At 41.2% G+C, this 16,444-nt stretch overlaps 1 protein-coding gene across 12 annotated transcripts in view; it reads right to left on the bottom strand.

Moving 5' to 3' along the window:
• Svil (supervillin) overlaps positions 1-16,444 on the bottom strand; it is a 237,171-nt gene that overhangs the window by 151,763 nt on the left and 68,964 nt on the right. For 2 of the 12 annotated variants that reach the window (XM_058580543.1, XM_046448295.2), the window contains exon 1: positions 6,024-6,645. The exons of the other annotated variants lie outside the window; for them this stretch is intronic. The gene's annotated coding sequence lies outside the window, so the exon portion shown is untranslated. Of the gene's footprint in view, positions 1-6,023; positions 6,646-16,444 lie in introns of those variants that run through there. 12 annotated transcript variants of the gene reach the window in all.

Here is a 16,444-nt window from a genome sequence, read left to right as displayed (position 1 = left end):
TCATAATAGCAACTGCTAAAGGAATGAGCCCATTGTAAAATATATAAAAGTAACTGCATTTTGTGGCCATACTAACACCTGGTAAAACTAAAATGTTGGCTTAAATTAAACAACAACAAACAAAAAAATTCTAAGAAAATGTGTATACAAAAACAGTACTAAAACATTCAAAGGTTATTTTAGCTCCCATAAACTACCTCTTAATTCATATGTTTTAAGCTACTGAAAATCAACTGCTTTCTTATGTGGGATCTGGCTGGAGTGGTTTGTTTTTGTTGGGTACGTAACACGTGCACAACTACAGCCTTTGCATATTTTAAATTTGTGATTAAATGGGGTAAAATTGGGTACAATGTTTTTGAGTATATAAAAAGAGTAGCAGCTAACTAAAATTTTAAGATATATAAAGCATCCAAAATTTTAAAAATCTAAAAACATCCAAATGTTTTTTTTTTTCTGTTCAATGACTGTATATAGCTGAGCCAACTTTGCATATTCACAACATAATTGAAAATCTAGAAAAAAACAAGGGGCCTCTGATGAACTAAAACACAGTCCATAAATTGTAGGTACAGTATTTATAAATGGCTCTTTGGGTCTTCATTTAGAACCTAAGTGCTCTTTTTCTATGCATAATTCTATTCTCACTGGATATATAGAACACAAAGCCTCATGCAGCTGACTTTCAATTGCAAAGAGAAAAATAGCTTTAAAACCCAAATGAATACATCCTATCTAAAATGGACAAGTCATAGAATTCACCTTAGAAAGAGCAGCACGAGAATTTTTATCTTAAGTAGAACTTATGAAGGGACAGTTGGGCAAGTGAGGAGACAGAAAATGATTTTTAAAAATAGAAAAAAAAAAGTAGAATAGAGATGACTAGGGATTGGGAAAGGAAGAAGGTGGCTGGATTTGATCAGTACATGATATATGCATGTATGGAAATATCACACTGAACCCCATTAACATGCATGATTAATATGTGTTCAAAATAAAACAAACTACACACACACACACAAATAAAACCCACAGAACAACTCAGGAAACACTGCGAATCCTGCAGCCTGGTGCAGAGGCCAGAACTTCATCAACCTGCTTGGGCCTCAGATGGGATCCTTACAAAAAGATGCCTCAAGGTCAACTGCAGGGAGGTCAGAGGGATTGGGAGACCATGAATAGATCCCAGAGAGGAGCCACCAGAAAGGCTCCTGTGGGCGTTGAGGAGTGACTGGGCAGAGAAAGAAAGACATGGTGGCTTGAGATCAAGACAAGCTTTATTTAGGATGCAGGAAACTTGAGTATGTTTTCAACATGAGGAGGAGTCAGAGCAAGGTAGAAGTTGAAAGGGGGGATAACTGGGTAGGCACAGAGGGGGAAGGGAGAGCATGAAAAACACAGAGCAAGGGCTACCTTGGGAAGTACACCTCCACCTCTACCTCGGGAACCCTTTTCCGACCACCCCAGCCCACCTCCTGGGAGCTTCCATTTCAGGGTTTCTGGAAGCAGTTTCAAGCAGGTTTACTCGTAGCTGGTCCTCAGACCAGGAGTCAGCAGCAGCACCTAGATGTTTTTTAAATTCTTTTTTGTGATGCTGGGAGTGGAAGCCAGGCCACACAAGTGTGCTACCACTGAGCTGAGTCCCAGCAGCGCCTGGATCTTGCTCGCTGAGTCTGGCCCTGCCCCAACCCTCTGACTCAGAACCTGCACAGTATCAGGACCACAGGCCGTGGCTTGGATGTGTCCCCCAAATTTCATGTGTTGTAAACTTAATCCCCAAAGTCATGTCAGTGGCACTTGCAGGTGAAACCTTTGGGAGGTGACTGGGTCACGAGGCTCTACCTTCACGAACAGATGAATCCTTTCCTGGATCAATGGATCATAGATGACGACCTCTCACCCTGGCACACTAATTCTGCATCACCATGTGAGGCCCCACATTGTCTTGGGTCTCTGCAGAGCTCCAGACAGCAAGGAGGCCTCATCTGATGCAGCCACTGCTCTGGCCTAGCCAGCCTCCAGGGCTGTAAGAAACAAATTGCCTTCCTTTATAAATTACCCAGTCTTGGAACAGACTAAGACCACAGGCGACTGTGATTACAATTTGAACCGCACTGGTTTACAGCAGTGTTTACAAATGTGGACAGTGAAGTCAGAGAGATCTGGGTTCAAATCCAGCTCTCCCCGGATTCCATGGTATAGGCCCTTGGAGGAGGAGCCTCTCTGAACCTCAGTTCCTGTCCCTCAGCAGGATGGGCATGGTGGTACCAACATTTCTTAGGAGCTATCACATACATTAAATGATATAATGTAGAGGTCAGGAGCCTGGCATTGAGTTTATATAGGGTAACAATGGACGCTTTGTAGTCACTGTGCATCCCCTCCAGCATGACTGGTGTAAAAGCTTCATTTTGTCCTGTGTCTGCCCCTCCAGGGAATGAAGTCCCAGGATGAGGAAGCATGCGTCAGCACCCAACCCACAGCTCTGCACAGGTGAAGGTGCTCAAGAAATAAGTATTGAAATGAACAAATCCAGGGCTGCAAATCAAGGGTAAATCAATGATCCCAAAGCAAAGATCAAAACTAGGTATTTTACTACATTTACACAAAAACCAGTTAGACACAGGTTATGAAATCATTTGGAATTGAAGGATCAGCTTCCAAAAGGGAATAAGAAAGATATGTGGCAAAATGCATGCCACTTTCCAAAGGTCCAGCAAAAGGGAGTGTCCCCATGGGGCAGAGATCTTTCTGAACCACATCAAGGTGCTGCTGTCCCCAAGGTCAAAAATGTAAGACACACCCGAGATGTGTTTCCAAGGGTGAAGCTTAATGCTTGGGAAAAATACCTAACTCAAGTACCCAGATGAAGTTTCTCATTTCAGGCAAGATTCCAATAATGAAGTGGCTGACTTCACCAAATGCACCTCAATTTCCTGTGTTGGCAAAAACTTGTATGCAGAAACCCCATCAGGCTTGTTACAGTAAAACAAATCTTTCTGCTTGTATTATTAGATATGAGGGGTGGGGGGGAAGGAGAACAGAATACCTGTCTCTTCCATAAATACTACAGGAAAAATGGCAAAAACACTTGATGGAATATGTCATTACACGCAATTCAACTCAGTAACTCACAATATGGCGTGCCCACTGGTGTGGTGGCAAAAGGACTGAGACCCAGGAGCCTGGGTGAGCACCATCCCAGAGGAAAAGAGTGCCTGCATGTGTTGCCAGCAACCCTACAGTACAGGCTGGGGTCAGGGCCCTGGAGCCAAGGGCAGCCGGTCCAAGGAAACTTCTGGGCACATCTCATGTGATATCACGTCCCTGGCAGTCAAGGAGAGGCAGGACACTTGAGGGTAGGTTGCAAGCAAAAAGTGCAGTGGGATGGCATCCCTGAAGGTGAGCTAAGGAATCAGGGCTTTAGCATGGAAGCAGAGGGGAACCCTGAGGGACTGGCTTTGAGGAGTGACATGATCAGAACTACCGGGGCAAAGGGCAAAGCGATGACCCCAGGCTCGAGAGGAGGTGATAGGGCAGAAGCATCATGGAGGAATAGACAGAGAGGCCTTGCAAATTTACAGGTACAAGGGTTCTTGGTTTGTCACAATATAAAGCCAGAACGTCCAGGGAGCTCCAGTTTGGGGATATACCTGGTCACTAGCAAGAGAACCCTCAGGCTAAGCTTTAAAATAAAATTGCAGTGAGGTTCCTAAAGGTCTAGATGGCCCTAGCATGGAAATATGAATTCTTGCTGATAGAGCCAGTTTCCAATCATAGCAAGAGTTACATTCCCTAACTGCACATGCCATGTGACCTCTGTTTGGTGCAGCCCATTGCTGGGAGCCATTAGCCAAGTAGGTATGACAATTTCCTTGCCAGCGTACCCCATGTTGCTTAGTGGAAGGACTCGTGGAAATAGGACATTTTGCAGTGACATTGCATGTAGGTGACCTTGCTCAAGGACCAGGGAGGATTAGGGTGTTCCCGGTTTAGGATAATCGGGTTTAGGGCGTTCCAGGTTTAAGATTATTCTTGCTGGGAATAGGGCGTATCCTGCTGCCTGAGTTCCCCTTGAGTTCTCACGGGATTCAGACAGTATTTTTTGGGAGACAGAAGCCCAGTGGGAGTGGATTTGGGCAGAGAACGTGGATTTCCCCAGAACGTGATTGTAGATGGCTGGTGTGAGTTCGGGAATAAAGAGTTGCTGTTTGAATCTACAAGCTGTGTGGTGGCTCGTGATTGTGTGCCCAGCCAGACTGCGGCATTTGTGCCCAGCCAGACTGCAGCAGCCCATGGGGCATCCTTGTAAAAGCCAAAGTCCCTTTCTTTACACACAAGTTCTAAACTGTAGAATATTAAACAACCCCAGACGTGGCCAAAGATGTCCATTCCGAATTGAAATTCAAAACTTTCTGAGGTCTGGCTACCAAGAAAAAGTACAAAGTACAAAGATGTTTGTTGAATGAAACACAGATGTCCACTACTATAACCAGATTTTACTTTGAAGACCATGCTCTTGGCACCAATTTGAATATTTCAAATATGCTTTCCCCTGAAGGCTACCTCTCTTGCTCCGATAGAAGGAAAATGCATCAATAACAAACCCCTTCTCTCTACCCATTGGTGTCACCCTTACATGTCTTCATAAGAGTGACACAAGTGATCTATTCCTGGCAGGACATTCAACTGCTTGACTCCTCAAGAGTTCACCTGGCGTGGTGGGAAGAGGCAGCCCAAATGTGTCTCGCTCTCTGACGGGAAGAATTTATGCCCTGCAGTTTTTCTCAACTGGGGATACCACCAGCATTCTAGCCAGAGTAGTAGTGTATGTATGTACACACAGCATGACAATGCTGCACTTACTTACATTTCTTAACCACATCCCTCTAAATGCTAGCAGCAGTTACTGGGAAAGCTGTCCCCACGCATGACTCCTCCTAAGTTGTGGTACTACTTCCGGTGGAGAACAACTGCAGTATTCACCCATGATGTTCTTCTCTATAAATATTCTGTTTTTCTACCTGACAAAAATAATTACTGTGCATACTTGTTCATCTGATATGGCATAAAGAAACCATCTTTTTTTTTTTTTCTAAAGGAGCAGTATGTCAAATAAACCTTAAATGTTATTGCTTGTTGCTGTTTTTCAGTAGCAAATCACCAAGCTCAATGACAAAGAGACTGTAGCTATCCCCAAGGATTAAAAAGGCTGCTTTGGTATTTTTTTTCCCTTGGAGAATTGAAAAATGAATCACAGTACAAAATTTGAAGGCTATTATGTATAACTATAATACACTAATATAAACATTTAGAATATCAAAAATAAACATGTCTAGAACCAAAAGTGAGATTTTTCTTATAAAAGCTGGAACAAAGAGGTTCTATAAAATCAAGCACAAAACTCCAGAGTAGCAAGACAAAGAATCTCAAAACAAAGATTAGACAAAAGAATCACTGGTGATGTATATTTCCACATGAATTAATCATAGGGGTGAGGGCTGGGGGTTTAAGTGTGTGTTTAGCATGCCTGAGGCCCTGGGTTTGATCACCTATATGACCAAAAAAAAAATAATAATAAATAATAATAATAGAAATGTCACCTGTATGACCAAAAAAAATTAATAAATAATAGAAATGAAAGAAAATTTGCCTTTTTGAACTCTACCTCCATATTTGAGAAATGATTAAAGTACTTTGTACTGTAAATGTACTTTAATTCCAAGACTTCAAGGGCTAACATTTAGAGAGAATGTACTTACTAAGTTATGGTAAACAGACTGTTAACAATAAACCTCTCTGTATCATAAGTCTTTTTGTTTTTAAGAAAAAAAAAAATCCAATCCTCCCAAATCCCAAAATATGCCCAAGGGCATCTGCAGGAGTAATTGCAACAACTAGCAAATACTGGCAGAACATTCCAGTGCTTGAATTCAGCAAATCCTTAAGAAGCATGCTCAGACAGATGGCACTTAAAAACCAAAACCACTGCATTCAGATGTATAGGAAGCTTTTTCACTTACTTCAAATTTCTGTATAATCCTTGTTCCTCTAAGCGAAAGGGGAAATCACACTTCAATTCCTTATTATTTTAATTGAAAAAAGAAACACACTATATCCTCTAATCTGACTTTGGATGTCCTTGAGTATTTCTGAGTCTCTATTCAATGAACACTACTTTCAAATGCTAAACAAAAAGTAAAATATCCAAAGTTAGCCCAAGTAACGCTGTACAAAAATCAAACATCACCATGTAAACAAGGCAACTGCATCTATCAGAAGCGATGATTCAGAAGAGGATAAATTTAGAACGGTGCTTTCCAAAAGGCGTTTGGATGTTAGATTCAGGAAATAGGTGAAGGCTACATCCCAAAAGTATCTCTGAAGAAAGAACTCCAAAATATTAATAAAAAGAGTCTTCTTTTTGAAGTTTTCAGTCCCCTGGTGTCTTCGAGGCTGTGCTTTCCCAATCTGGCCTTGGTGGTGCCATCCATTACTGGGTAAATCCACGTGAAACCTGAGGACTCGCCGGCCTGAGGACGTGGTCAGAGGCAGTGTGGCAATTCCACATGGGACCGGCCTTTTATGGCCTGAACTCCAGAGCCTTGATACAGCTAATGGACCAGAAATAGCTCTTGAAACTCAGAGGAGCCCATCAGCTGTTGCCACAGCTCTGGCCAGCAGCCACTTCAAATGCAACTCAATTGTCCACATTGTCTTTCAGCAGGTTTTATAGAGAAATTAAAAACACAACAGCAGTCTACTCAACAGGCTACAGCAAACAAGTCTCTAACTCTGGTTTTTAGATTAAAGGAAAAGAACATACCATCTTTCATAAGGTCAGATACTGAATCCCCCAAATTAAGCATGTCTCCTCTCTCTCTCTCTCTCTCTCTCTCTATATATATATATATATATATATATATATATATATATATATATATATGTTTGTATATTAAACAGCATGCCATAGTGACATGTCTCTTTACAAGTTAACAATTATGTAGATCCCTATGTATTTCTTACCACTTCCAATAATTGTAGAAAAATTAATCATCATAAGAAACAATTGTGCTGCAAGGACTATCTTTAGAACAACACAAATATTTTGTCCTGAAACCAAAGTCAGCCCTCTGAACTGGCAAAACCTATCTTCTGATGGCTCCTGGGCCCCTCATTTCACTTAAAAACCAGATGGACCTTAACTAATGAAAAAAAAAATGAACAATGACTCATAACCACTTCTTAAAAGGCCATTTACATTTTTTAAATGTTTAAACTAAACATTACAACTCCATTTACAACAAAATACTTACAATGGTAGATGTCCCTGTTGTTACCAAGAATAACAGAGAACTATTCTTAATTGTCTGTGCTAACTTCAATATAAATCACAAACCTCATTAAGTCTTGGGCTGGAGGAAAGCTGTGTGCTGCGCAGGGCCTCCGGGTGGTATGCCTCTGAATGTCACTGTTCCCAGACCACCAGCTGCAGCAGTCAGTGGAGGGAGGCCTCACAAGGCAGGGTCTGAATTCCTGTTACTAATTAACCCTGCAAAACAATGCCTATCCCTAAACAGACCTTCCCAGGGCCAGGTGAAAAGATGACGATACTGTATGGAATATTTCAAGATAGTCAGAAGAGAGGATTTTGAATGTTCTCACCACAAAGAAATGCTTAATGTTTCAGAGGATAGACTAACTAAATATCCTGATTTGATCATTATACAATGCATGCATATATTGAAATATCACATAGTACCCCATAAATATGCATAATAGGTATGTGCCAATTAAAAAAAAAGATGAAAGATAACATGACACTTAGAAACAGGCTCTATGACTATAGTGTGCAAGGTTTAAAACTTTGCCCAAGCCAAGTTTTTTTATCCACTTCAAGATGACAGATAAAATCTCACTGTATGACTTTTGCATCGTAATCTCATTCCTGTCCCTCATCTTGTTTTCCTTGTGACCCAGTTTGGCTTTTCCCTCATTTTTAAGTTTATTTTATCTTATTTTATGTATTTATGGGAGCTGCTTGAAACTCCTTCTGCAGCAAAGTTGGGTGAAAATAAAAACTTATGTAAAACAGTTGACTATCTGGGAGGATAGGAGGAGGGAAATGAATCACTGTTACCACAATAATGCAGTTTGCTTTTCCTAAAAAAGATTTGCTGCCACAAAATAAACATCTAACTCTTGTACGCCTGTTAAATTGTTGCTCACTGCTTCCCTGGAGCAGCCAAACTGTCCTAGATTAACATGCACTGGAGTCTAACAGGGCGATTCTTCTTAGTTACTTCTTTTATAAAGCCTTTTTATTTCTGATCATTTGAATTCCAGCTAATTCTAACTTTGCAATGCATTTAAACACTTTCCATTTTTTTTCCTATCTGCCTAACTCAGAAAACCCCATCACACCCACTTCTTTTCACAAAATAAGAAACAGAAAATCATACATTGTGAATTAAAATTACAAATAAGAACTAGACTTCTACCAGACACAGACATCCAAAATACCTGACAACTATTTTTTATTTGTTATTATTTAATACTACTAATATAACAGTGTTGCAGTCTACCATTTCCTCTAGTAACACTTCATTATATTCCCATTACTATTAATTCTAACAGTGACTATGTGGGCTGATCTAGGAAGCATAGCTATTGATGAGTCTAAGAGTCACTCATTCTTATTTCTGTGATAACTATCTATACCAACAATGAAGATGTGAAAACCAAAATTAAAAACATGTATTAAAATAGGGTAGAAATCATAATACAGAGCTTATATATAATTTTATTAATAGTATAATTATATTGTTATAATATATCATATAATATGTTGTATAATCAAGTATTATATGTTATATTTAAGCTTCTGTGGGTGTTACACATCTGGAATGAGGGAACAAAATAGGTCGACAAAGGGATAGAGACATAACAGATGACTGATAAGAATAAAGAACCCAAGGCTGGGGCTGTAGCTCAGTGGCAGAGCAATTGCCTCACAGGTGTGAGGCACCAGGTTCGATCCTCAGCACCACATAAAAATAAAAAACAAATAAAATAAAGGCATGCTGTCCATCTACAACTACAAAAAAAAAGTTTTGAAAAATAAAGAACAAAGAACCCAGAAAAAATTCCATGCAAATATGCCCAACTGATTTTCATCCCTTTCAATAAATAGTGCTAGAGCAACTGGACATCCATAGACAAATATCCCTCATTGTGGCACATCCATTCCATGAATACTACTTAACCATATAAAAGAATAAACTATTGATTTAGGCAATGACCTGGATAAACATCCAAGGAATGTTAACTGCCAAATGTTAGCTGTCAAATGATTCCATTTATATAAAATTCCCCAGATGGTAACATTACAGGAATAGAGAAGACAAGATGTCATCAGAGGTTAGGGATAAGGGTAAAATGGCTATCACAGAGCATCATAAGGGATACTTATGAAACTGTCCTACTGCTCTGTTGACTCTGTCAATGTCGACATCCTGGTGGTGATATTATTCCACAGTTTTTCAAGATGTTGCCACTGGGGGTGGCGAATGAGTAAAGGTACACATGAAATCTCTCTATTATTTCTTACAACTGCAGTTAAATCTATAAGTATCTCAAAATTAAGGTTGAAACTTTTTCTTGAACACTGCCCCCCAAATCCCAGAACAAACCCACTACAAATGAAACTTCCAAATACAATCCATTTGTACATGGGTTACTTACTGTAATTATGCTTTAAATAAGTCTATATGGATTTACCCATTATCAGTGTCATCTAAAATTTGAAATTGGAAATATTTATTTTGCTCTCCCACAATAAAAGTAATTGATCCCAAGTAAAGTATTTGATATAGAATAAGAAATGGGAAGCATTACTTTCTAAGTGAATACGTTTCTTCCGCAGGTGCTATAGTCTAGATGTTGAATGTCCCCAAAGGCCCATTCATCAAAGGCTTGGTTCCCAGGGCAGTACTACTACTGGACCTTTAAGAGGTGGGGACTTATGGGGAGTCCTGAGGTCACTGAGGGTGTGTCCTGGAAGGGGGCTGTGGGACTGGCCATCCTCTTTCTCTTTTGTTTCCCAGCCATGATGTGAGTGGCTTGCTCTGCTATCTGCTCCTGCTCCTGCCATGAGGTGCCACCCTGGCCAGAAGCAAGGACACCTCACAGGAATTTGACATACAAGACAAATAACACTCCACTCACAATCTACTGTGGAAATTGATCCTGTTTCCCTGACAGACCACAACAACTTGGCTACCCTAACGAAAAACCAGGGCTACTGCTCTCTGGAGTTTGTTATTTAAACCTCCGCTCAGTCATCAACAAGTCCTGGACACTTGCCCCCCTCTTCTTCCACTTCCTGTTCATAGCTCAAGTTGGGATTGCCACCAGAGACTCCAAGCTAGTCTCTCCTTCCTGGCCACCACCTCCCCTAACCATCCCCTCCACTGCTTCTGGAATGGCCTGTAATTATCCCAAGTCTGGTTTTGCATCCCTCCCAGTGGCGGCTCTCAAGCATGATTGCATCAGGAGCCCGCCTCCAGTGTGCAGCTAGGTAGCTGATATTTTTCACTGATGGCAGCTGTTTGACAAAGTTTTTAAATTAAATTTTCCAAAGGGCAAATGCAAAGATATTCTTGTAAAAGCATCACAGGGATAGTTTAGCATTTAGATAATCATTAGAAGAAAGAAAAAGGTACCCAGTTACAAATAAATATTCTGGGGCTGGGGATATAGCTCAGTTGGTAGAGTCTTGCCTTGCATGCACAAGGACTCTGGGTTCAATCCCTAGCACCACATAGACACACACAAAAAAATGGCAAATATTACAGTATGATAATTGTACCTCAATAAAACTGACACAAAAATTGTTTAAAAAAACCCAAATAGGTATTCTGGAAATCACATTTTACCCAGAGATCATCTCATATAGACCAACATCTGTGATGATTTTTTTCTTGGGGTATATTTCTACCTAATATTTGTGAAGTTTATAAGGAATTGCAATGCCTTACTTTATTATCAATATCACATTTAGATAAATCTAGAAGGTGTATGACATTTGTGGATATCATCCAGCAGACTCCTAGTGGTGGAAAAAAAAAAAAAAAAACTCAGAAGGTGAGGGTAGCTGATCTGCTGGATAAATTACAAAGTCATTAGTCTCTGTGACTTGTCCCCGTCCCACCTACTTCTTCAATGGTATGTCAGGCCATCCTCCCAGCAGATGATCTGCACCCTACCCTTAGAAGCTACGTACATGGAGCAGCCTTGCTATGTCTGGGCTGTTCTTTCTATGGAGAATACACTTCCTTTCTTCTCACTTAAACAAACCCTAACCATCTTTCAAGACTCTTATGACTTTATTTCTCCTATAAATCCTTCCCCGGCCTCTAGACTGCTGACCTCCAAAGAATAGGAACTCTATTATCTCTTTATGGGCCCAGAACCAAGCATCAACTGCCACTCTGTGATGTAACAAATGTTTGTGATGTGAAGACACTTGTGGTTGGAGGTCTTTTTCTCATTTTAATTCAGCTAAAAATATTCTCCTCTTTTTTTCGGGGTTGATTTATCTGGAGCTGGAGACAGTGACACGTTTTCTGTTCCTCAGTTCATAAGCAGAAAATAAAATAAGTATCATTGGATCAAGTGTTTCCGTGAAGCAGCCTCATGTTCTGTGTTTTCCCCTCCTGTTTCTGAAGTAACGGTGACATCAGAGCCTGAGCAGAACTGTCAGCACAGGAAAGCAAGACAACAAGCTCTCTAGCTGCTTCTGTCTTGTGGAGAGTTCTACTTTCTAATGGTAATGAACTTAGGCAATCATTGGAAGTTGTTTTTAAAGTACTCATTTCCAGAGGATAAAAAGGGTAGGCAGCCAGGACTTATATTTTGTTCTAATTTCTGCTATGACACAACCAGACTTGGAATCATTTTATTTTCTCAAATAAATTTAGGGTTTTGACATCTATGAGAGAAGACAGGGACACGCATGGTCTCCTAATATCTACGCTGATAATACCAGCATAAATTTCAGGTTGTGACCATCTGTACCTTAGGAAAATAATCTTTTTTTTAGTAGATTTTTTTTAAAAGACAAAAAAAAAATTTTATTTTTTTCAGCAGCAATGTCTTTCAACCAACAGACGACTCTTCTCCCCAATAATATTAATCAATCAATCAATCAATCAATCAGTGGAGTCTGCCTGTCTGTCTGGTCTCTCTTCTTCTGACAGCTTACGGAAAACTTTACTGGCTTTAGATGAAGATCTTGTGTGCTCCAAGGTCATCTGTAAGTCACTGGCTTGAGCAAGGGATTTGCAAGCCAATCCTCTGTCCCAGAGCAATGGGTGTGTAGCAAAGCTCAGCACGAACAGAACTGCTGGCCTAACAGTCAAAATGAAATGCGAGTTTGCCAGGGGTGAGCCTGGTCCTGGCTCTAGGGACACAGCCTCCCATTCGACTGGACCAACATCACATTCCTGGACGCCAGGCTCACAGTCTTGCGAGTAATCGGAGATGTACAAAGTGTGACATGCTCCAGTTAGGCTGTTATATGTCTAAAAATACGGGGTATTTGTCTGCTCTCAAGCAGTAAGTCATCACATGGCAGAACCAAAGAGGTTTCTCTCAAGTGGGGACATACGCTGAAGGCGATGCTGCCCGTGGATCAAGGATTCCCTACATGAGAGAAGACTCAGAGAGGCCCTGTCCTTTCCACTCAGTTGTTCACATCACCACACTTGGCAATTTCCTTTTTTTTAGTCCCCAATTCTAGGAGGGAAGGGACCATTCTTATCCTGAATGGAAAACATGGAGTATCTACATTTCTTCTGAGGAAGTACTGAGAAAAGGCAAACACCCGGGCTGGGTCCCCAAGGAGACCAATGAGCAGTCCGCACCAGACACACTGTGAGACACTTTCCAGAGGCGTGCTCTCAAGCCCCCAGGATACCCCCTAAGAACCCTGCACATCCCAGCTGACAGCGCAGGATGCCTGCTCTCCAGTCCCATAGGAATCCATCCTCACCTTCCTCCAAAAATAATGGCTGCACCCTGGGCCAACCCACAGAAGCCCCATAAGCCTGTAGTACAGTGGATCGCAGTTCAGATAACTCTAAAATCTGAACTGCAGCATGTTACATTTTCCCATGTGTCTGTGGCTCCAACTGGGCATCCAGAACACATCTCCCTGACTGCACAAGTTCAAGAAAAGAAAACATTGGAAAGATACGGGAGTCACTTGGATAAGTTCAACTTTATACAAGACGGATTTCATTTTCTTAGATTTTTTCACTCTCCTGCCATCAGGTGAGACTTGGTCTACACCCAGGCTCTGAATATCACTGGCCTCGAGTAAGACTCCTGAGGTTGCATCCAGATTTAAAGAACTGAGACTCATTCAGAGGCAAAGTACCACCTCATATTCCTCAGAGAAAAATCACAACGTAAAGAAAGGAGTGAACAAAGAAGGAAGGGGATCCAAGGAAGATGGAATAGGTTGATTCAAGACATTCTGAAGTGAGAATTTTCAGACTGGAGAGTAAACAAAGATAAAAATACTTGGATCTACCTCAGCTTTCCTCTAATAGACAATTCTTTCAAAGACCCTGAAGTCACCAGTTGATACCTAATACCCTGATCCTGATACCAAGCAGATTAACCATGGGCATGCATGACTACTAGAACCTACTAGAAAATGTCTTATAATCTTGCTGGTGGCATAGAGGGTTTTGGAAAGAAGAAAAAAAAATAAACAAATATATTTCCAAAGAACTACAGTTATTTCGGAGTTCTCCCTGGTAATTCCTAATTCCTAGCTATGGCTCTTTCTTCCACCCACACTCCTACTCCCAGTGATATCACCAGTTTTGAGGATGGCTGTTCATCTCCAGAGCCTAGAACAGTGCCTAGGATACAGTAAGTGTTCAATAAGTCTTTGTTGAAAGAATAGGATGAATAATGTATGTTCTACATAGAAAGTGCCAAAATTTAGAGTTTTTTTTAAAGGCACTTTCCCCCTCACGGGCCCTGCTCTCCATCCTGAGGTCATAATCCCTGCTGGCTTTGGGTAGATGGTTCCACATGCTTGGATTAGGTTGCCTCCTTCCAAAATGTCTCTTTGGCGAAGATTTCTCTCATTAAGCAGAGTCTCATTTCAGTGCAGGACTCCCTGACAAAACCCTCCATGCATTCTGGTCTTGAAGCCTTGGCATCACTTATGCAAATCCACTGTACAGGGACCGTCTGCACTCAGAAAAACAGCTCGCTGGCCTTTGTGGAAAGCTAATTGACGTGGTAAGCCCCGAAGGCAGGATTACTTTCAGTCAGGCCCTCTCTAACGTTTTCTGATGATGGCCAAGTGGGCAAGTCCAGTCCTTTCTCCCCAGAAACACAATCCTGCTTTCTATACCAGCAAGTATTAATTCAGATCCCTAGCGGGCAGTCCAGGATATGAAAATTACAGTAATCTAATCTTGTAGAGGAAGAAGTATGAATCATCATTACACGGTCTGACAAAGAGTGAAGTGATTAATGAAAGGCTACACAGAGGGTAGGGACCACAGCGATGATTCCCTGGGGGGCCACAAACCAAACAGAGGGACCCACCGGGCAAACATCAGAGAAGCAACATCCTGGTTTCCACCCCAGGGGAGGAGAAGAAAGGAATAATGAATGCCATGACACTTGTTTCTGATAGTGAGGAAAATTCCATGATTGAGGGTGCAAAAGAATGGGGATTTGGATCTCAAAAATCCCAGTTCTGCTCTGTCTTCTGACCCTGGGGTAAAGCACTTAAGCTTGGCAACTTACTTGTAAGCAGGAACTGTGAACAATGTGCAGGATGGCATCTCAGGAAATGACCTACCAACCTCAAACAACACGGGAGATCCCTCTCTCCCATCTCTAAGAAACCCCAGCTCCAGTGCCCTGGGAAGACGATCAGGGAACCCGCCGCAGCCATGAACCATCACTTGACTTTTTTTTTTTTTTTCCTTTTTGCACAGCTGTATTCAATTTTCTGTCCTTAGGGTTTTAAAAGGAACATTTATTCCAAGGCCAGGATTCTCAAGTTTTATGGTTATACAACTCCCTCCCAGGGCCAAAGAATGTTTGAAAAGTCTTAAGTCCAGCAAAGTGAATTAGTAAAAGCATCCAAATGAAAGTGAAATAAAAAATTAAGACATTCCGATTTATATGCAACCCCTTACTTTATTGCACTGTACTTTTTGTTTGCCCTTCAAAGCTTTTCCTACCTATTTCTCATGCAAATATAAGTGGGGTGTGTGTGCATGTGTGCCCAGAGACAGAGAGCAGGTGGACGGCAGGGAAGTACAAAGGTGTATTTAGAATCTTCCATGGTTTCTGTTTCCTTGTTTATGGCTTTTTTTTTTTTTTTTTTTTTGGTATCAGAGATTTAACCTGGGGGTGCTTAACCACTGAGCCACATCCCCAGCCCTTTTTATTTCTTATTTTGACATGGTTTTGCTAAGTTGTTTAGGGCCTTGCTAAGTTGCTAAGGCTGGCTTTAACTTGCGATCATTCTGCCTCAGCCTCCCTTATGGTAAATTTTATTTTAAGTTAAATCTACAGATTAATTGAAGTTCATAAAGGATCACAAAGAAATTCCTTTAGGATGTTTATATGCTGGTTTGTTTTCCTAGTTGGAGACCTAAATCCTTGATATTTTTGGGTAGTAGACAGCAGTTTAGAAAACAAAACATGTATTTTTGCCTAAAAATGTAAACAAGTGACATTTTAAATTGAACTGCTATAAGCTAATTTCATTATCAACATACAAAAATAAGGAAATAAAAGTGGGGGGATACAGGAAATAGAATGAGCCTCCCATCAGCCCAAGAAATGCTAGCTAGTTTTCAAAATGCAACCAAATGGAGGTATATTAGAAAATCCCCAAGTGCCTTACCTGGCCTCTTCTGTTCTTCTGTCTTCACGGCACCAATCCCCACATCTCAGCCATCTTCCCCAGGCTGGCTACACAGGCTACAAAGACCCTTTTCTGTTTGTCCCCCAAAGTCTCCCAAAGCTTGCTAACTGTTTCATCCATTCATCTGATCTGACAGACAAAGCAGCGTTTAGGCTTTGGGGCCTGAGGTTTGCGACACAGCACACACCACCCACATTAGAGGCCTGGCTACTGCCCAAGACAAATAAGATGTTTTTGAGAAACAAAGCAATTTGCACAGATCCACCCGAAGCAGAGAAAAACTGCGATCAGTACTCCTCCATAAAACGATCTGCAGCATTGCCAGTAACACCTGCTTAGTTAAATCCTATTCTCTGAAAAACAATAGAAAGACAAGGAAACTGACCTGACCCATCTCTAGCCATGATGAGGCCTGCTGCAGGCTGCTCTGGAGTGGCTGGCAGTCTGGAGCAGAGCAGACCAAAGCTCTTT

This window comes from Marmota monax, unplaced genomic scaffold, assembly GCF_021218885.2.
Source record: "Marmota monax isolate L192 unplaced genomic scaffold, Marmota_monax_Labrador192_F-V1.1 WCK01_AAM20220418_F8-fsc00066, whole genome shotgun sequence".
Taxonomy (NCBI): domain Eukaryota; kingdom Metazoa; phylum Chordata; class Mammalia; order Rodentia; family Sciuridae; genus Marmota; species Marmota monax.
Note: the sequence above shows the minus strand (reverse complement) of the source record. Positions and strands in the feature narration are given on the sequence as shown.